Below are 20,580 nucleotides of genomic sequence, written 5' to 3'. Positions count from 1 at the left end.
TGAACTTGAAGTGTTTCCTTTTGAAACCTACGGTCATTCCAGAGAATCTTTCCACCTCTCTTGTGAACATGCCACTACTCCCCAACAAGTCATACCCCAGACAGATAAAAGGACCCTTTTTAATTAACCAAGCTAACTGTGGCCAAAGTGACAATTTTATCAACGATTGAAAGTTGAGCATTATGCCATCCTAACGCACGCAGAATCAACCATTCTTTTTGTAGATGAATGTGCTTCTTTAATTGACAAAGATTATGTGAATCCAAATTAATCATTTTAGTTTGAGGTCAATGGACAGATAACGTTTACATCAATTTACGTAATGTGGCCTTTTCTTCATTGCTGGTCTGTTTAATTCACATAGTAATTTGTACAGCTTGGCCGTGGGACGGTGGGCAGCTGCAAAGATATTGACTCAATAATGATAGTTCATTCATTCACTCATTTTTATGCAGTTCAGGTGGTGGGGTGGCCGAGTGGTAAGGGGTTGGTCTTGTAGACCAAAGATCGTGGGTTCGACCGCTGTCCGTGCCTATTCATTTCTCGAAGTTTCTAGTCCTGTCTCTTCTTGTCTTTCGCGTTTTGTAATCCGCGCAGCAGACATATCATGCCTCACTTATCATTGTTGTTTTTTGTCATTCAATTTTTCAATCTCATGTGTCTCTTTGGCATGGTGGCCAAGTGGTAAGGCGTTGGTCTCGTAAACCAAAGATCGTGGGTTCAACCCCCATCCGTGCCTCGATGTTGGATTGCGGAATTCTATCATGTTTCTTTCCTCATTTTCAAAGGTCAGTTTTTCAATGTTGTTGAAAATGTAATAATTACAAGCATGTCTTCACCTTGTACATGGAAGTGAAGTGCTTCTCTAATTTACAGAAAATTATAGCAGAACTGTTTTCCCAAACATAGCTTTTTTATTGATTGTTTTTGCTGTACATAATTTCCAGCTACCTTTGTAAAACATTATTGACCGAGTTGTCCCATGCTAATCCTGAATTTCCAAAAGGCTTCCACATTAATCACATTTCTAGATTCTGTTGAGGTGTGATCCTCCTTGATCAATGGGATGTTTGCAATGTGTGCTGGTATACTCAGAACAATTAACCAAATACCTCTGTCTGGTGAACTTGAAGTGTTTCCTTTTGAAACCTAAGGTCATTCCAGAGAATCTTTCCACCTCTCTTGTGAACATGCCACTACTCCCCAACAAGTCATACCCCAGACAGATAAAAGGACCCTTTTTAATTAACCAAGCTAACTGTGGCCAAAGTGACAATTTTATCAACGATTGAAAGTTGAGCATTATGCCATCCTAACGCACGCAGAATCAACCATTCTTTTTGTAGATGAATGTGCTTCTTTAATTGACAAAGATTATGTGAATCCAAATTAATCATTTTAGTTTGAGGTCAATGGACAGATAACGTTTACATCAATTTACGTAATGTGCCCTTTTCTTGATTGCTGGTCTGTTTAATTCACATAATAATTTGTACAGCTCGGCCGTGGGAAGGTGGGCAGCTGCAAAGATATTGACTTAATAATGATAGTTCATTCATTCACTCATTTTTATGCAGTTCAGGTGGTGGGGTGGCCGAGTGGTAAGGGGTTGGTCTTGTAGACCAAAGATCGTGGGTTCGACCGCTGTCCGTGCCTATTCGTTTCTCGAAGTTTCTAGTCCTGTCTCTTCTTGTCTTTCGCGTTTTGTAATCCGCGCAGCAGACATATCATGCCTCACTTATCATTGTAGTTTTTTATCATTCAATTTTTTAATCTCGTGTGTCTCTTTGGCATGGTGGCCAAGTGGTAAGGCGTTGGTCTCGTAAACCAAAGGTCATGGGTTCAACCCCCATCCGTGCCTCGATGTTGGATTGCGGAATTCTATCATGTTTCTTTCCTCATTTTCAAAGGTCAGTTTTTCAATGTTGTTGAAAATGTAATAATTACAAGCATGTCTTCACCTTGTACATGGAAGTGAAGTGCTTCTCTAATTTACAGAAAATTATAGCAGAACTGTTTTCCCAAACATAGCTTTTTTATTGATTGTTTTTGCTGTACATAATTTCCAGCTACCTTTGTAAAACATTATTGACCGAGTTGTCCCATGCTAATCCTGAATTTCCAAAAGGCTTCCACATTAATCACATTTCTAGATTCTGTTGAGGTGTGATCCTCCTTGATCAATGGGATGTTTGCAATGTGTGCTGGTATACTCAGAACAATTAACCAAATACCTCTGTCTGGTGAACTTGAAGTGTTTCCTTTTGAAACCTACGGTCATTCCAGAGAATCTTTCCACCTCTCTTGTGAACATGCCACTACTCCCCAACAAGTCATACCCCAGACAGATAAAAGGACCCTTTTTAATTAACCAAGCTAACTGTGGCCAAAGTGACAATTTTATCAACGATTGAAAGTTGAGCATTATGCCATCCTAACGCACGCAGAATCAACCATTCTTTTTGTAGATGAATGTGCTTCTTTAATTGACAAAGATTATGTGAATCCAAATTAATCATTTTAGTTTGAGGTCAATGGACAGATAACGTTTACATCAATTTACGTAATGTGCCCTTTTCTTGATTGCTGGTCTGTTTAATTCACATAATAATTTGTACAGCTCGGCCGTGGGAAGGTGGGCAGCTGCAAAGATATTGACTTAATAATGATAGTTCATTCATTCACTCATTTTTATGCAGTTCAGGTGGTGGGGTGGCCGAGTGGTAAGGGGTTGGTCTTGTAGACCAAAGATCGTGGGTTCGACCGCTGTCCGTGCCTATTCGTTTCTCGAAGTTTCTAGTCCTGTCTCTTCTTGTCTTTCGCGTTTTGTAATCCGCGCAGCAGACATATCATGCCTCACTTATCATTGTAGTTTTTTATCATTCAATTTTTTAATCTCGTGTGTCTCTTTGGCATGGTGGCCAAGTGGTAAGGCGTTGGTCTCGTAAACCAAAGGTCATGGGTTCAACCCCCATCCGTGCCTCGATGTTGGATTGCGGAATTCTATCATGTTTCTTTCCTCATTTTCAAAGGTCAGTTTTTCAATGTTGTTGAAAATGTAATAATTACAAGCATGTCTTCACCTTGTACATGGAAGTGAAGTGCTTCTCTAATTTACAGAAAATTATAGCAGAACTGTTTTCCCAAACATAGCTTTTTTATTGATTGTTTTTGCTGTACATAATTTCCAGCTACCTTTGTAAAACATTATTGACCGAGTTGTCCCATGCTAATCCTGAATTTCCAAAAGGCTTCCACATTAATCACATTTCTAGATTCTGTTGAGGTGTGATCCTCCTTGATCAATGGGATGTTTGCAATGTGTGCTGGTATACTCAGAACAATTAACCAAATACCTCTGTCTGGTGAACTTGAAGTGTTTCCTTTTGAAACCTACGGTCATTCCAGAGAATCTTTCCACCTCTCTTGTGAACATGCCACTACTCCCCAACAAGTCATACCCCAGACAGATAAAAGGACCCTTTTTAATTAACCAAGCTAACTGTGGCCAAAGTGACAATTTTATCAACGATTGAAAGTTGAGCATTATGCCATCCTAACGCACGCAGAATCAACCATTCTTTTTGTAGATGAATGTGCTTCTTTAATTGACAAAGATTATGTGAATCCAAATTAATCATTTTAGTTTGAGGTCAATGGACAGATAACGTTTACATCAATTTACGTAATGTGGCCTTTTCTTCATTGCTGGTCTGTTTAATTCACATAGTAATTTGTACAGCTTGGCCGTGGGACGGTGGGCAGCTGCAAAGATATTGACTCAATAATGATAGTTCATTCATTCACTCATTTTTATGCAGTTCAGGTGGTGGGGTGGCCGAGTGGTAAGGGGTTGGTCTTGTAGACCAAAGATCGTGGGTTCGACCGCTGTCCGTGCCTATTCATTTCTCGAAGTTTCTAGTCCTGTCTCTTCTTGTCTTTCGCGTTTTGTAATCCGCGCAGCAGACATATCATGCCTCACTTATCATTGTTGTTTTTTGTCATTCAATTTTTCAATCTCATGTGTCTCTTTGGCATGGTGGCCAAGTGGTAAGGCGTTGGTCTCGTAAACCAAAGATCGTGGGTTCAACCCCCATCCGTGCCTCGATGTTGGATTGCGGAATTCTATCATGTTTCTTTCCTCATTTTCAAAGGTCAGTTTTTCAATGTTGTTGAAAATGTAATAATTACAAGCATGTCTTCACCTTGTACATGGAAGTGAAGTGCTTCTCTAATTTACAGAAAATTATAGCAGAACTGTTTTCCCAAACATAGCTTTTTTATTGATTGTTTTTGCTGTACATAATTTCCAGCTACCTTTGTAAAACATTATTGACCGAGTTGTCCCATGCTAATCCTGAATTTCCAAAAGGCTTCCACATTAATCACATTTCTAGATTCTGTTGAGGTGTGATCCTCCTTGATCAATGGGATGTTTGCAATGTGTGCTGGTATACTCAGAACAATTAACCAAATACCTCTGTCTGGTGAACTTGAAGTGTTTCCTTTTGAAACCTAAGGTCATTCCAGAGAATCTTTCCACCTCTCTTGTGAACATGCCACTACTCCCCAACAAGTCATACCCCAGACAGATAAAAGGACCCTTTTTAATTAACCAAGCTAACTGTGGCCAAAGTGACAATTTTATCAACGATTGAAAGTTGAGCATTATGCCATCCTAACGCACGCAGAATCAACCATTCTTTTTGTAGATGAATGTGCTTCTTTAATTGACAAAGATTATGTGAATCCAAATTAATCATTTTAGTTTGAGGTCAATGGACAGATAACGTTTACATCAATTTACGTAATGTGCCCTTTTCTTGATTGCTGGTCTGTTTAATTCACATAATAATTTGTACAGCTCGGCCGTGGGAAGGTGGGCAGCTGCAAAGATATTGACTTAATAATGATAGTTCATTCATTCACTCATTTTTATGCAGTTCAGGTGGTGGGGTGGCCGAGTGGTAAGGGGTTGGTCTTGTAGACCAAAGATCGTGGGTTCGACCGCTGTCCGTGCCTATTCGTTTCTCGAAGTTTCTAGTCCTGTCTCTTCTTGTCTTTCGCGTTTTGTAATCCGCGCAGCAGACATATCATGCCTCACTTATCATTGTAGTTTTTTATCATTCAATTTTTTAATCTCGTGTGTCTCTTTGGCATGGTGGCCAAGTGGTAAGGCGTTGGTCTCGTAAACCAAAGGTCATGGGTTCAACCCCCATCCGTGCCTCGATGTTGGATTGCGGAATTCTATCATGTTTCTTTCCTCATTTTCAAAGGTCAGTTTTTCAATGTTGTTGAAAATGTAATAATTACAAGCATGTCTTCACCTTGTACATGGAAGTGAAGTGCTTCTCTAATTTACAGAAAATTATAGCAGAACTGTTTTCCCAAACATAGCTTTTTTATTGATTGTTTTTGCTGTACATAATTTCCAGCTACCTTTGTAAAACATTATTGACCGAGTTGTCCCATGCTAATCCTGAATTTCCAAAAGGCTTCCACATTAATCACATTTCTAGATTCTGTTGAGGTGTGATCCTCCTTGATCAATGGGATGTTTGCAATGTGTGCTGGTATACTCAGAACAATTAACCAAATACCTCTGTCTGGTGAACTTGAAGTGTTTCCTTTTGAAACCTACGGTCATTCCAGAGAATCTTTCCACCTCTCTTGTGAACATGCCACTACTCCCCAACAAGTCATACCCCAGACAGATAAAAGGACCCTTTTTAATTAACCAAGCTAACTGTGGCCAAAGTGACAATTTTATCAACGATTGAAAGTTGAGCATTATGCCATCCTAACGCACGCAGAATCAACCATTCTTTTTGTAGATGAATGTGCTTCTTTAATTGACAAAGATTATGTGAATCCAAATTAATCATTTTAGTTTGAGGTCAATGGACAGATAACGTTTACATCAATTTACGTAATGTGGCCTTTTCTTCATTGCTGGTCTGTTTAATTCACATAGTAATTTGTACAGCTTGGCCGTGGGACGGTGGGCAGCTGCAAAGATATTGACTCAATAATGATAGTTCATTCATTCACTCATTTTTATGCAGTTCAGGTGGTGGGGTGGCCGAGTGGTAAGGGGTTGGTCTTGTAGACCAAAGATCGTGGGTTCGACCGCTGTCCGTGCCTATTCATTTCTCGAAGTTTCTAGTCCTGTCTCTTCTTGTCTTTCGCGTTTTGTAATCCGCGCAGCAGACATATCATGCCTCACTTATCATTGTTGTTTTTTGTCATTCAATTTTTCAATCTCATGTGTCTCTTTGGCATGGTGGCCAAGTGGTAAGGCGTTGGTCTCGTAAACCAAAGATCGTGGGTTCAACCCCCATCCGTGCCTCGATGTTGGATTGCGGAATTCTATCATGTTTCTTTCCTCATTTTCAAAGGTCAGTTTTTCAATGTTGTTGAAAATGTAATAATTACAAGCATGTCTTCACCTTGTACATGGAAGTGAAGTGCTTCTCTAATTTACAGAAAATTATAGCAGAACTGTTTTCCCAAACATAGCTTTTTTATTGATTGTTTTTGCTGTACATAATTTCCAGCTACCTTTGTAAAACATTATTGACCGAGTTGTCCCATGCTAATCCTGAATTTCCAAAAGGCTTCCACATTAATCACATTTCTAGATTCTGTTGAGGTGTGATCCTCCTTGATCAATGGGATGTTTGCAATGTGTGCTGGTATACTCAGAACAATTAACCAAATACCTCTGTCTGGTGAACTTGAAGTGTTTCCTTTTGAAACCTAAGGTCATTCCAGAGAATCTTTCCACCTCTCTTGTGAACATGCCACTACTCCCCAACAAGTCATACCCCAGACAGATAAAAGGACCCTTTTTAATTAACCAAGCTAACTGTGGCCAAAGTGACAATTTTATCAACGATTGAAAGTTGAGCATTATGCCATCCTAACGCACGCAGAATCAACCATTCTTTTTGTAGATGAATGTGCTTCTTTAATTGACAAAGATTATGTGAATCCAAATTAATCATTTTAGTTTGAGGTCAATGGACAGATAACGTTTACATCAATTTACGTAATGTGCCCTTTTCTTGATTGCTGGTCTGTTTAATTCACATAATAATTTGTACAGCTCGGCCGTGGGAAGGTGGGCAGCTGCAAAGATATTGACTTAATAATGATAGTTCATTCATTCACTCATTTTTATGCAGTTCAGGTGGTGGGGTGGCCGAGTGGTAAGGGGTTGGTCTTGTAGACCAAAGATCGTGGGTTCGACCGCTGTCCGTGCCTATTCGTTTCTCGAAGTTTCTAGTCCTGTCTCTTCTTGTCTTTCGCGTTTTGTAATCCGCGCAGCAGACATATCATGCCTCACTTATCATTGTAGTTTTTTATCATTCAATTTTTTAATCTCGTGTGTCTCTTTGGCATGGTGGCCAAGTGGTAAGGCGTTGGTCTCGTAAACCAAAGGTCATGGGTTCAACCCCCATCCGTGCCTCGATGTTGGATTGCGGAATTCTATCATGTTTCTTTCCTCATTTTCAAAGGTCAGTTTTTCAATGTTGTTGAAAATGTAATAATTACAAGCATGTCTTCACCTTGTACATGGAAGTGAAGTGCTTCTCTAATTTACAGAAAATTATAGCAGAACTGTTTTCCCAAACATAGCTTTTTTATTGATTGTTTTTGCTGTACATAATTTCCAGCTACCTTTGTAAAACATTATTGACCGAGTTGTCCCATGCTAATCCTGAATTTCCAAAAGGCTTCCACATTAATCACATTTCTAGATTCTGTTGAGGTGTGATCCTCCTTGATCAATGGGATGTTTGCAATGTGTGCTGGTATACTCAGAACAATTAACCAAATACCTCTGTCTGGTGAACTTGAAGTGTTTCCTTTTGAAACCTACGGTCATTCCAGAGAATCTTTCCACCTCTCTTGTGAACATGCCACTACTCCCCAACAAGTCATACCCCAGACAGATAAAAGGACCCTTTTTAATTAACCAAGCTAACTGTGGCCAAAGTGACAATTTTATCAACGATTGAAAGTTGAGCATTATGCCATCCTAACGCACGCAGAATCAACCATTCTTTTTGTAGATGAATGTGCTTCTTTAATTGACAAAGATTATGTGAATCCAAATTAATCATTTTAGTTTGAGGTCAATGGACAGATAACGTTTACATCAATTTACATAATGTGGCCTTTTCTTCATTGCTGGTCTGTTTAATTCACATAGTAATTTGTACAGCTTGGCCGTGGGACGGTGGGCAGCTGCAAAGATATTGACTCAATAATGATAGTTCATTCATTCACTCATTTTTATGCAGTTCAGGTGGTGGGGTGGCCGAGTGGTAAGGGGTTGGTCTTGTAGACCAAAGATCGTGGGTTCGACCGCTGTCCGTGCCTATTCATTTCTCGAAGTTTCTAGTCCTGTCTCTTCTTGTCTTTCGCGTTTTGTAATCCGCGCAGCAGACATATCATGCCTCACTTATCATTGTTGTTTTTTGTCATTCAATTTTTCAATCTCATGTGTCTCTTTGGCATGGTGGCCAAGTGGTAAGGCGTTGGTCTCGTAAACCAAAGATCGTGGGTTCAACCCCCATCCGTGCCTCGATGTTGGATTGCGGAATTCTATCATGTTTCTTTCCTCATTTTCAAAGGTCAGTTTTTCAATGTTGTTGAAAATGTAATAATTACAAGCATGTCTTCACCTTGTACATGGAAGTGAAGTGCTTCTCTAATTTACAGAAAATTATAGCAGAACTGTTTTCCCAAACATAGCTTTTTTATTGATTGTTTTTGCTGTACATAATTTCCAGCTACCTTTGTAAAACATTATTGACCGAGTTGTCCCATGCTAATCCTGAATTTCCAAAAGGCTTCCACATTAATCACATTTCTAGATTCTGTTGAGGTGTGATCCTCCTTGATCAATGGGATGTTTGCAATGTGTGCTGGTATACTCAGAACAATTAACCAAATACCTCTGTCTGGTGAACTTGAAGTGTTTCCTTTTGAAACCTAAGGTCATTCCAGAGAATCTTTCCACCTCTCTTGTGAACATGCCACTACTCCCCAACAAGTCATACCCCAGACAGATAAAAGGACCCTTTTTAATTAACCAAGCTAACTGTGGCCAAAGTGACAATTTTATCAACGATTGAAAGTTGAGCATTATGCCATCCTAACGCACGCAGAATCAACCATTCTTTTTGTAGATGAATGTGCTTCTTTAATTGACAAAGATTATGTGAATCCAAATTAATCATTTTAGTTTGAGGTCAATGGACAGATAACGTTTACATCAATTTACGTAATGTGCCCTTTTCTTGATTGCTGGTCTGTTTAATTCACATAATAATTTGTACAGCTCGGCCGTGGGAAGGTGGGCAGCTGCAAAGATATTGACTTAATAATGATAGTTCATTCATTCACTCATTTTTATGCAGTTCAGGTGGTGGGGTGGCCGAGTGGTAAGGGGTTGGTCTTGTAGACCAAAGATCGTGGGTTCGACCGCTGTCCGTGCCTATTCGTTTCTCGAAGTTTCTAGTCCTGTCTCTTCTTGTCTTTCGCGTTTTGTAATCCGCGCAGCAGACATATCATGCCTCACTTATCATTGTAGTTTTTTATCATTCAATTTTTTAATCTCGTGTGTCTCTTTGGCATGGTGGCCAAGTGGTAAGGCGTTGGTCTCGTAAACCAAAGGTCATGGGTTCAACCCCCATCCGTGCCTCGATGTTGGATTGCGGAATTCTATCATGTTTCTTTCCTCATTTTCAAAGGTCAGTTTTTCAATGTTGTTGAAAATGTAATAATTACAAGCATGTCTTCACCTTGTACATGGAAGTGAAGTGCTTCTCTAATTTACAGAAAATTATAGCAGAACTGTTTTCCCAAACATAGCTTTTTTATTGATTGTTTTTGCTGTACATAATTTCCAGCTACCTTTGTAAAACATTATTGACCGAGTTGTCCCATGCTAATCCTGAATTTCCAAAAGGCTTCCACATTAATCACATTTCTAGATTCTGTTGAGGTGTGATCCTCCTTGATCAATGGGATGTTTGCAATGTGTGCTGGTATACTCAGAACAATTAACCAAATACCTCTGTCTGGTGAACTTGAAGTGTTTCCTTTTGAAACCTACGGTCATTCCAGAGAATCTTTCCACCTCTCTTGTGAACATGCCACTACTCCCCAACAAGTCATACCCCAGACAGATAAAAGGACCCTTTTTAATTAACCAAGCTAACTGTGGCCAAAGTGACAATTTTATCAACGATTGAAAGTTGAGCATTATGCCATCCTAACGCACGCAGAATCAACCATTCTTTTTGTAGATGAATGTGCTTCTTTAATTGACAAAGATTATGTGAATCCAAATTAATCATTTTAGTTTGAGGTCAATGGACAGATAACGTTTACATCAATTTACGTAATGTGGCCTTTTCTTCATTGCTGGTCTGTTTAATTCACATAGTAATTTGTACAGCTTGGCCGTGGGACGGTGGGCAGCTGCAAAGATATTGACTCAATAATGATAGTTCATTCATTCACTCATTTTTATGCAGTTCAGGTGGTGGGGTGGCCGAGTGGTAAGGGGTTGGTCTTGTAGACCAAAGATCGTGGGTTCGACCGCTGTCCGTGCCTATTCATTTCTCGAAGTTTCTAGTCCTGTCTCTTCTTGTCTTTCGCGTTTTGTAATCCGCGCAGCAGACATATCATGCCTCACTTATCATTGTTGTTTTTTGTCATTCAATTTTTCAATCTCATGTGTCTCTTTGGCATGGTGGCCAAGTGGTAAGGCGTTGGTCTCGTAAACCAAAGATCGTGGGTTCAACCCCCATCCGTGCCTCGATGTTGGATTGCGGAATTCTATCATGTTTCTTTCCTCATTTTCAAAGGTCAGTTTTTCAATGTTGTTGAAAATGTAATAATTACAAGCATGTCTTCACCTTGTACATGGAAGTGAAGTGCTTCTCTAATTTACAGAAAATTATAGCAGAACTGTTTTCCCAAACATAGCTTTTTTATTGATTGTTTTTGCTGTACATAATTTCCAGCTACCTTTGTAAAACATTATTGACCGAGTTGTCCCATGCTAATCCTGAATTTCCAAAAGGCTTCCACATTAATCACATTTCTAGATTCTGTTGAGGTGTGATCCTCCTTGATCAATGGGATGTTTGCAATGTGTGCTGGTATACTCAGAACAATTAACCAAATACCTCTGTCTGGTGAACTTGAAGTGTTTCCTTTTGAAACCTAAGGTCATTCCAGAGAATCTTTCCACCTCTCTTGTGAACATGCCACTACTCCCCAACAAGTCATACCCCAGACAGATAAAAGGACCCTTTTTAATTAACCAAGCTAACTGTGGCCAAAGTGACAATTTTATCAACGATTGAAAGTTGAGCATTATGCCATCCTAACGCACGCAGAATCAACCATTCTTTTTGTAGATGAATGTGCTTCTTTAATTGACAAAGATTATGTGAATCCAAATTAATCATTTTAGTTTGAGGTCAATGGACAGATAACGTTTACATCAATTTACGTAATGTGCCCTTTTCTTGATTGCTGGTCTGTTTAATTCACATAATAATTTGTACAGCTCGGCCGTGGGAAGGTGGGCAGCTGCAAAGATATTGACTTAATAATGATAGTTCATTCATTCACTCATTTTTATGCAGTTCAGGTGGTGGGGTGGCCGAGTGGTAAGGGGTTGGTCTTGTAGACCAAAGATCGTGGGTTCGACCGCTGTCCGTGCCTATTCGTTTCTCGAAGTTTCTAGTCCTGTCTCTTCTTGTCTTTCGCGTTTTGTAATATGAGCAGCAGACATATCATGCCTCACTTATCATTGTTGTTTTTTGTCATTCAATTTTTCAATCTCTTGTGTCTCTTTGGCATGGTGGCCAAGTGGTAAGGCGTTGGTCTCGTAAACCAAAGGTCATGGGTTCAACCCCCATCCGTGCCTCGATGTTGGATTGCGGAATTCTATCATGTTTCTTTCCTCATTTTCAAAGGTCAGTTTTTCAATGTTGTTGAAAATGTAATAATTACAAGCATGTCTTCACCTTGTACATGGAAGTGAAGTGCTTCTCTAATTTACAGAAAATTATAGCAGAACTGTTTTCCCAAACATAGCTTTTTTATTGATTGTTTTTGCTGTACATAATTTCCAGCTACCTTTGTAAAACATTATTGACCGAGTTGTCCCATGCTAATCCTGAATTTCCAAAAGGCTTCCACATTAATCACATTTCTAGATTCTGTTGAGGTGTGATCCTCCTTGATCAATGGGATGTTTGCAATGTGTGCTGGTATACTCAGAACAATTAACCAAATACCTCTGTCTGGTGAACTTGAAGTGTTTCCTTTTGAAACCTAAGGTCATTCCAGAGAATCTTTCCACCTCTCTTGTGAACATGCCACTACTCCCCAACAAGTCATACCCCAGACAGATAAAAGGACCCTTTTTAATTAACCAAGCTAACTGTGGCCAAAGTGACAATTTTATCAACGATTGAAAGTTGAGCATTATGCCATCCTAACGCACGCAGAATCAACCATTCTTTTTGTAGATGAATGTGCTTCTTTAATTGACAAAGATTATGTGAATCCAAATTAATCATTTTAGTTTGAGGTCAACGGACAGATAACATTTACATCAATTTACGTAATGTGCCCTTTTCTTGATTGCTGGTCTGTTTAATTCACATAATAATTTGTACAGCTCGGCCGTGGGACGGTGGGCAGCTGCAAAGATATTGACTTAATAATGATAGTTCATTCATTCACTCATTTTTATGCAGTTCAGGTGGTGGGGTGGCCGAGTGGTAAGGGGTTGGTCTTGTAGACCAAAGATCGTGGGTTCGACCGCTGTCCGTGCCTATTCGTTTCTCGAAGTTTCTAGTCCTGTCTCTTCTTGTCTTTCGCGTTTTGTAATATGAGCAGCAGACATATCATGCCTCACTTATCATTGTTGTTTTTTGTCATTCAATTTTTCAATCTCTTGTGTCTCTTTGGCATGGTGGCCAAGTGGTAAGGCGTTGGTCTCGTAAACCAAAGATCGTGGGTTCAACCCCCATCCGTGCCTCGATGTTGGATTGCGGAATTCTATCATGTTTCTTTCCTCATTTTCAAAGGTCAGTTTTTCAATGTTGTTGAAAATGTAATAATTACAAGCATGTCTTCACCTTGTACATGGAAGTGAAGTGCTTCTCTAATTTACAGAAAATTATAGCAGAACTGTTTTCCCAAACATAGCTTTTTTATTGATTGTTTTTGCTGTACATAATTTCCAGCTACCTTTGTAAAACATTATTGACCGAGTTGTCCCATGCTAATCCTGAATTTCCAAAAGGCTTCCACATTAATCACATTTCTAGATTCTGTTGAGGTGTGATCCTCCTTGATCAATGGGATGTTTGCAATGTGTGCTGGTATACTCAGAACAATTAACCAAATACCTCTGTCTGGTGAACTTGAAGTGTTTCATTTTGAAACCTAAGGTCATTCCAGAGAATCTTTCCACCTCTCTTGTGAACATGCCACTACTCCCCAACAAGTCATACCCCAGACAGATAAAAGGACCCTTTTTAATTAACCAAGCTAACTGTGGCCAAAGTGACAATTTTATCAACGATTGAAAGTTGAGCATTATGCCATCCTAACGCACGCAGAATCAACCATTCTTTTTGTAGATGAATGTGCTTCTTTAATTGACAAAGATTATGTGAATCCAAATTAATCATTTTAGTTTGAGGTCAATGGACAGATAACATTTACATCAATTTACGTAATGTGCCCTTTTCTTGATTGCTGGTCTGTTTAATTCACATAATAATTTGTACAGCTCGGCCGTGGGACGGTGGGCAGCTACAAAGATATTGACTTAATAATGATAGTTCATTCATTCACTCATTTTTATGCAGTTCAGGTGGTGGGGTGGCCGAGTGGTAAGGGGTTGGTCTTGTAGACCAAAGATCGTGGGTTCGACCGCTGTCCGTGCCTATTCGTTTCTCGAAGTTTCTAGTCCTGTCTCTTCTTGTCTTTCGCGTTTTGTAATATGAGCAGCAGACATATCATGCCTCACTTATCATTGTTGTTTTTTGTCATTCAATTTTTCAATCTCTTGTGTCTCTTTGGCATGGTGGCCAAGTGGTAAGGCGTTGGTCTCGTAAACCAAAGATCGTGGGTTCAACCCCCATCCGTGCCTCGATGTTGGATTGCGGAATTCTATCATGTTTCTTTCCTCATTTTCAAAGGTCAGTTTTTCAATGTTGTTGAAAATGTAATAATTACAAGCATGTCTTCACCTTGTACATGGAAGTGAAGTGCTTCTCTAATTTACAGAAAATTATAGCAGAACTGTTTTCCCAAACATAGCTTTTTTATTGATTGTTTTTGCTGTACATAATTTCCAGCTACCTTTGTAAAACATTATTGACCGAGTTGTCCCATGCTAATCCTGAATTTCCAAAAGGCTTCCACATTAATCACATTTCTAGATTCTGTTGAGGTGTGATCCTCCTTGATCAATGGGATGTTTGCAATGTGTGCTGGTATACTCAGAACAATTAACCAAATACCTCTGTCTGGTGAACTTGAAGTGTTTCCTTTTGAAACCTAAGGTCATTCCAGAGAATCTTTCCACCTCTCTTGTGAACATGCCACTACTCCCCAACAAGTCATACCCCAGACAGATAAAAGGACCCTTTTTAATTAACCAAGCTAACTGTGGCCAAAGTGACAATTTTATCAACGATTGAAAGTTGAGCATTATGCCATCCTAACGCACGCAGAATCAACCATTCTTTTTGTAGATGAATGTGCTTCTTTAATTGACAAAGATTATGTGAATCCAAATTAATCATTTTAGTTTGAGGTCAATGGACAGATAACATTTACATCAATTTACGTAATGTGCCCTTTTCTTGATTGCTGGTCTGTTTAATTCACATAATAATTTGTACAGCTCGGCCGTGGGACGGTGGGCAGCTGCAAAGATATTGACTTAATAATGATAGTTCATTCATTCACTCATTTTATGCAGTTCAGGTGGTGGGGTGGCCGAGTGGTAAGGGGTTGGTCTTGTAGACCAAAGATCGTGGGTTCGACCGCTGTCCGTGCCTATTCGTTTCTCGAAGTTTCTAGTCCTGTCTCTTCTTGTCTTTCGCGTTTTGTAATATGAGCAGCAGACATATCATGCCTCACTTATCATTGTTGTTTTTTGTCATTCAATTTTTCAATCTCGTGTGTCTCTTTGGCATGGTGGCCAAGTGGTAAGGCGTTGGTCTCGTAAACCAAAGGTCATGGGTTCAACCCCCATCCGTCCCTCAATGTTGGATTGCGGAATTCTATCATCTTTCTTTCCTCATTTTCAAAGGTCAGTTTTTCAATGTTGTTGAAAATGTAATAATTACAAGCATGTCTTCACCTTGTACATGGAAGTGAAGTGCTTCTCTAATTTACAGAAAATTATAGCAGAACTGTTTTCCCAAACATAGCTTTTTTATTGATTGTTTTTGCTGTACATAATTTCCAGCTACCTTTGTAAAACATTATTGACCGAGTTGTCCCATGCTAATCCTGAATTTCCAAAAGGCTTCCACATTAATCACATTTCTAGATTCTGTTGAGGTGTGATCCTCCTTGATCAATGGGATGTTTGCAATGTGTGCTGGTATACTCAGAACAATTAACCAAATACCTCTGTCTGGTGAACTTGAAGTGTTTCCTTTTGAAACCTAAGGTCATTCCAGAGAATCTTCCCACCTCTCTTGTGAACATGCCACTACTCCCCAACAAGTCATACCCCAGACAGATAAAAGGACCCTTTTTAATTAACCAAGCTAACTGTGGCCAAAGTGACAATTTTATCAACAATTGAAAGTTGAGCATTATGCCATCCTAACGCACGCAGAATCAACCATTCTTTTTGTAGATGAGTGTGCTTCTTTAATTTACAAAGATTATGTGAATCCAAATTAATCATTTTAGTTTGAGGTCAATGGACAGATGACGTTTACATCAATTTACATAATGTGCCCTTTTCTTGATTGCTGGTCTGTTTAATTCACATAATGATTTGTACAGCTCGGCCATGGGACGGTGGGCAGCTGCAAAGATATTGACTTAATAATGATAGTTCATTCATTCACTAATTTTTATGCAGTTTCGGTGTTGGGGTGGCCGAGTGGTAAGGGGTTGGTCTTGTAGACCAAAGACCGTGGGTTGGACCCCTGTCCGTGCCTATTAGTTTCTCGAAGTTTCTAGTCCTGTCTCTTCTTGTCTTTAGAGTGTTGTAATATGAGCAGCAAATATATCATGCCTCACTTATCATTGTAGTTTTTTTGTCATTCAATTTTAAAAGGCCATGTGTCTCTTTGGCATGGTGGCCAAGTGGTAAGGCGTTGGTCTCGTAAACCAAAGATCATGGATTCAACCCCCACCGAGCCTCGATGTTGCGTTGAAAAATTCACTGATGTTGTGTGCTTCTTTCTTAATTTTCAAAGGTCAGTTTTTCAATGTTGTTGAAAATGTAATAATTACAAGCATGTCTTCACCTTGTACATGGAAGTGAAGTGCTTCTCTAATTTACAGAAAATTATAGCAGAACTTTTCCCAAACATAGCTTTTTTATTGATTGTTTTTGCTGTCCATAATTTCCAGCTAGCTTTGTAAAACATATTGACCGAGTTGTCCCATGCTAATCCTGAAATTCCAAAAGGCTTCCACATTAATCACATTTCTAGATTCTGTTGAGGTGTGATCCTCCGTGATCAATGGGATGTTTGCAATGTGTGCTGGTATACTCAGAACAATTAACCAAATACCTCTGTCTGGTGAACTTGAAGTGTTTCCTTTTGAAACCTACGGTCATTCCAGAGAATCTTTCCACCTCTCTTGTGAACATGCCACTACTCCCCAACAAGTCATACCCCAGACAGATAAAAGGACCCTTTTTAATTAACCAAGCTAACTGTGGCCAAAGTGACAATTTTATCAACGATTGAAAGTTGAGCATTATGCCATCCTAACGCACGCAGAATCAACCGTTCTTTTTGTAGATGAATGTGCTTCTTTAATTTACAAAGATTATGTGAATCCAAATTAATCATTTTAGTTTGAGGTCAATGGACAGATGACGTTTACATCAATTTACGTAATGTGGCCTTTTCTTCATTGCTGGTCTGTTTAATTCACATAGTAATTTGTACAGCTTGGCCGTGGGACGGTGGGCAGCTGCAAAGATATTGACTTAATAATGATAGTTCATTCATTCACTCATTTTTATGCAGTTCAGGTGGTGGGGTGGCCGAGTGGTAAGGGGTTGGTCTTGTAGACCAAAGATCGTGGGTTCGACCGCTGTCCGTGCCTATTCATTTCTCGAAGTTTCTAGTCCCGTCTCTTCTTGTCTTTCGCGTTTTGTAATCCGCGCAGCAGACATATCATGCCTCAGTTATCATTGTAGTTTTTTGTCATTCAATTTTTCAATCTCATGTGTCTCTTTGGCATGGTGGCCAAGTGGTAAGGCGTTGGTCTTGTATACCAAAGATCGTGGGTTCAACCCCCATCCGTGCCTCGATGTTGCATTGCGGAATTCTATCATGTTTCTTTCCTCATTTTCAAAGGTCAGTTTTTCAATGTTGTTGAAAATGTAATAATTACAACTATGTCTTCACCTTGTACATGGAAGTGAAGTGCTTCTCTAATTTACAGAAAATTATAGCAGAACTGTTTTCCCAAACATAGCTTTTTTATTGATAGTTTTTGCTGTACATAATTTCCAGCTAGCTTTGTAAAACATTATTGACCGAGTTGTCCCATGCCAATCCTGAATTTCCAAAAGGCTTCCACATTAATCACATTTCTATATTTTGTTGAGGTGTGATCCTCCTTGATCAATGGGATGTTTGTAATGTGTGCTGGTATACTCAGAACAATTAACCAAATACCTCTGTCTGCTGAACTTGAAGTGTTTCCTTTTGAAATCTAAGGTCATTCCAGAGAATCTTTCCACCTCTCTTGTGAACGTGCCACTACTCCCCAACAAGTCATACCCCAGACAGATAAAAGGTCCCTTTTTAATTAACCAAGCTAAATGTGGCCAAAGTGACAATTTTATCAACAATTGAAAGTTGAGCATTATGCCATCCTAACGCACGCAGAATCAACCGTTTTTTTTGTAGATGAGTGTGCTTCTTTAATTTACAAAGATTATGTGAATCCAAATTAATCATTTTAGTTTGAGGTCAATGGACAGATGACGTTTATATCAATTTACGTAATGTGCCCTTTTCTTGATTGCTGGTCTGTTTAATTCACATAATAATTTGTACAGCTCGGCCGTGGGACGGTGGGCAGCTGCAAAGATATTGACTTAATAATGATAGTTCATTCATTCACTCATTTTTATGCAATTCAGGTGGTGGGGTGGCCGAGTGGTAAGGGGTTGGTCTTGTAGACCAAAGATCGTGGGTTTGACCCCTGTCCGTGTCCATTAGTTTCTTGAAGTTTCTAGTCCTGTCTCTTCTTGTCTTTTGAGTTTTGTAATATGAGCAGCAAATATATCATGCCTCACTTATCGTTGTAGTTTTTTGTCATTCAATTTTAAAAGGCCATGGTTCTCTTTGGCATGGTGGCCAAGCGGTAAGGCGTTGGTCTCGTAAACCAAAGCTCATGGGTTCAACCCCCATCTGTGCCTCGATGTCGCGTTGAAAAATTCACTGATGTTTCATGCTTCTTTATTCTTTTTCAATGTTGGTGAAAATGTAATGATTACAAGAATGCCTTCACCGTGCACATGGAATTGAAATGCTTCTCTAATTTACAGACAATTATAGCAGAACTGTTTTCCCAAACATAGCTTTTTTATTGATAGTTTTTGCTGTACATAATTTCCAGCTAGCTTTGTAAAACATTATTGACCGAGTTGTCCCATGCCAATCCTGAATTTCCAAAAGGCTTCCACATTAATCACATTTCTAGATTCTGTTGAGGTGTGATCCTCCTTGATCAATGGGATGTTTGCAATGTGTGCTGGTATACTCAGAACAATTAACCAAATACCTCTGTCTGCTGAACTTGAAGTGTTTCCTTTTGAAATCTAAGGTCATTCCAGAGAATCTTTCCACCTCTCTTGTGAACGTGCCACTACTCCCCAACAAGTCATACCCCAGACAGATAAAAGGTCCCTTTTTAATTAACCAAGCTAAATGTGGCCAAAGTGACAATTTTATCAACAATTGAAAGTTGAGCATTATGCCATCCTAACGCACGCAGAATCAACCGTTTTTTTTGTAGATGAGTGTGCTTCTTTAATTTACAAAGATTATGTGAATCCAAATTAATCATTTTAGTTTGAGGTCAATGGACAGATGACGTTTACATCAATTTACATAATGTGCCCTTTTCTTGATTGCTGGTCTGTTTAATTCACATAATGATTTGTACAGCTCGGCCATGGGACGGTGGGCAGCTGCAAAGATATTGACTTAATAATGATAGTTCATTCATTCACTAATTTTTATGCAGTTTCGGTGTTGGGGTGGCCGAGTGGTAAGGCGTTGGTCTTGTAGACCAAAGACCGTGGGTTGGACCCCTGTCCGTGCCTATTAGTTTCTCGAAGTTTCTAGTCCTGTCTCTTCTTGTCTTTAGAGTGTTGTAATATGAGCAGCAAATATATCATGCCTCACTTATCATTGTAGTTTTTTTGTCGTTCAATTTTAAAAGGCCATGTGTCTCTTTGGCATGGTGGCCAAGTGGTAAGGCGTTGGTCTCGTAAACCAAAGATCATGGATTCAACCCCCACCGAGCCTCGATGTTGCGTTGAAAAATTCACTGATGTTGTGTGCTTCTTTCTTAATTTTCAAAGGTCAGTTTTTCAATGTTGTTGAAAATGTAATAATTACAAGCATGTCTTCACCTTGTACATGGAAGTGAAGTGCTTCTCTAATTTACAGAAAATTATAGCAGAACTTTTCCCAAACATAGCTTTTTTATTGATTGTTTTTGCTGTCCATAATTTCCAGCTAGCTTTGTAAAACATATTGACCGAGTTGTCCCATGCTAATCCTGAAATTCCAAAAGGCTTCCACATTAATCACATTTCTAGATTCTGTTGAGGTGTGATCCTCCGTGATCAATGGGATGTTTGCAATGTGTGCTGGTATACTCAGAACAATTAACCAAATACCTCTGTCTGGTGAACTTGAAGTGTTTCCTTTTGAAACCTACGGTCATTCCAGAGAATCTTTCCACCTCTCTTGTGAACATGCCACTACTCCCCAACAAGTCATACCCCAGACAGATAAAAGGACCCTTTTTAATTAACCAAGCTAACTGTGGCCAAAGTGACAATTTTATCAACGATTGAAAGTTGAGCATTATGCCATCCTAACGCACGCAGAATCAACCGTTCTTTTTGTAGATGAATGTGCTTCTTTAATTTACAAAGATTATGTGAATCCAAATTAATCATTTTAGTTTGAGGTCAATGGACAGATGACGTTTACATCAATTTACGTAATGTGGCCTTTTCTTCATTGCTGGTCTGTTTAATTCACATAGTAATTTGTACAGCTTGGCCGT

At 39.3% G+C, this 20,580-nt stretch overlaps 16 non-coding genes across 16 annotated transcripts; all 16 read left to right on the top strand.

The window, feature by feature from the left end:
* Positions 1-667: 667 nt before the first annotated feature.
* Positions 668-739, top strand: trnat-cgu (transfer RNA threonine (anticodon CGU)). Its single transcript has one exon. It is a non-coding gene; the product is annotated as a tRNA-Thr (tRNA).
* A 1,050-nt stretch (positions 740-1,789) lies between these two features.
* trnat-cgu (transfer RNA threonine (anticodon CGU)) lies at positions 1,790-1,861 on the top strand. The gene has a single exon. It is a non-coding gene; the product is annotated as a tRNA-Thr (tRNA).
* Positions 1,862-2,911: 1,050 nt separating this feature from the next.
* On the top strand, positions 2,912-2,983 carry trnat-cgu (transfer RNA threonine (anticodon CGU)). The gene has a single exon. It is a non-coding gene; the product is annotated as a tRNA-Thr (tRNA).
* Positions 2,984-4,033: 1,050 nt separating this feature from the next.
* Positions 4,034-4,105, top strand: trnat-cgu (transfer RNA threonine (anticodon CGU)). Its single transcript has one exon. It is a non-coding gene; the product is annotated as a tRNA-Thr (tRNA).
* Positions 4,106-5,155: 1,050 nt separating this feature from the next.
* On the top strand, positions 5,156-5,227 carry trnat-cgu (transfer RNA threonine (anticodon CGU)). The gene has a single exon. It is a non-coding gene; the product is annotated as a tRNA-Thr (tRNA).
* A 1,050-nt stretch (positions 5,228-6,277) lies between these two features.
* trnat-cgu (transfer RNA threonine (anticodon CGU)) lies at positions 6,278-6,349 on the top strand. The gene has a single exon. It is a non-coding gene; the product is annotated as a tRNA-Thr (tRNA).
* Positions 6,350-7,399: 1,050 nt separating this feature from the next.
* On the top strand, positions 7,400-7,471 carry trnat-cgu (transfer RNA threonine (anticodon CGU)). The gene has a single exon. It is a non-coding gene; the product is annotated as a tRNA-Thr (tRNA).
* A 1,050-nt stretch (positions 7,472-8,521) lies between these two features.
* Positions 8,522-8,593, top strand: trnat-cgu (transfer RNA threonine (anticodon CGU)). The gene has a single exon. It is a non-coding gene; the product is annotated as a tRNA-Thr (tRNA).
* Positions 8,594-9,643: 1,050 nt separating this feature from the next.
* trnat-cgu (transfer RNA threonine (anticodon CGU)) lies at positions 9,644-9,715 on the top strand. Its single transcript has one exon. It is a non-coding gene; the product is annotated as a tRNA-Thr (tRNA).
* A 1,050-nt stretch (positions 9,716-10,765) lies between these two features.
* trnat-cgu (transfer RNA threonine (anticodon CGU)) lies at positions 10,766-10,837 on the top strand. Its single transcript has one exon. It is a non-coding gene; the product is annotated as a tRNA-Thr (tRNA).
* Positions 10,838-11,887: 1,050 nt separating this feature from the next.
* On the top strand, positions 11,888-11,959 carry trnat-cgu (transfer RNA threonine (anticodon CGU)). Its single transcript has one exon. It is a non-coding gene; the product is annotated as a tRNA-Thr (tRNA).
* Positions 11,960-13,009: 1,050 nt separating this feature from the next.
* On the top strand, positions 13,010-13,081 carry trnat-cgu (transfer RNA threonine (anticodon CGU)). The gene has a single exon. It is a non-coding gene; the product is annotated as a tRNA-Thr (tRNA).
* A 1,050-nt stretch (positions 13,082-14,131) lies between these two features.
* trnat-cgu (transfer RNA threonine (anticodon CGU)) lies at positions 14,132-14,203 on the top strand. The gene has a single exon. It is a non-coding gene; the product is annotated as a tRNA-Thr (tRNA).
* A 1,049-nt stretch (positions 14,204-15,252) lies between these two features.
* Positions 15,253-15,324, top strand: trnat-cgu (transfer RNA threonine (anticodon CGU)). The gene has a single exon. It is a non-coding gene; the product is annotated as a tRNA-Thr (tRNA).
* A 2,176-nt stretch (positions 15,325-17,500) lies between these two features.
* On the top strand, positions 17,501-17,572 carry trnat-ugu (transfer RNA threonine (anticodon UGU)). The gene has a single exon. It is a non-coding gene; the product is annotated as a tRNA-Thr (tRNA).
* Positions 17,573-18,622: 1,050 nt separating this feature from the next.
* On the top strand, positions 18,623-18,694 carry trnat-cgu (transfer RNA threonine (anticodon CGU)). The gene has a single exon. It is a non-coding gene; the product is annotated as a tRNA-Thr (tRNA).
* The last annotated feature ends 1,886 nt before the right edge of the window (positions 18,695-20,580 follow it).

The sequence above is a fragment of the Conger conger genome, chromosome 5 (genome assembly GCF_963514075.1).
Source record: "Conger conger chromosome 5, fConCon1.1, whole genome shotgun sequence".
Lineage (NCBI taxonomy): Eukaryota > Metazoa > Chordata > Actinopteri > Anguilliformes > Congridae > Conger > Conger conger.
Note: the sequence above shows the minus strand (reverse complement) of the source record. Positions and strands in the feature narration are given on the sequence as shown.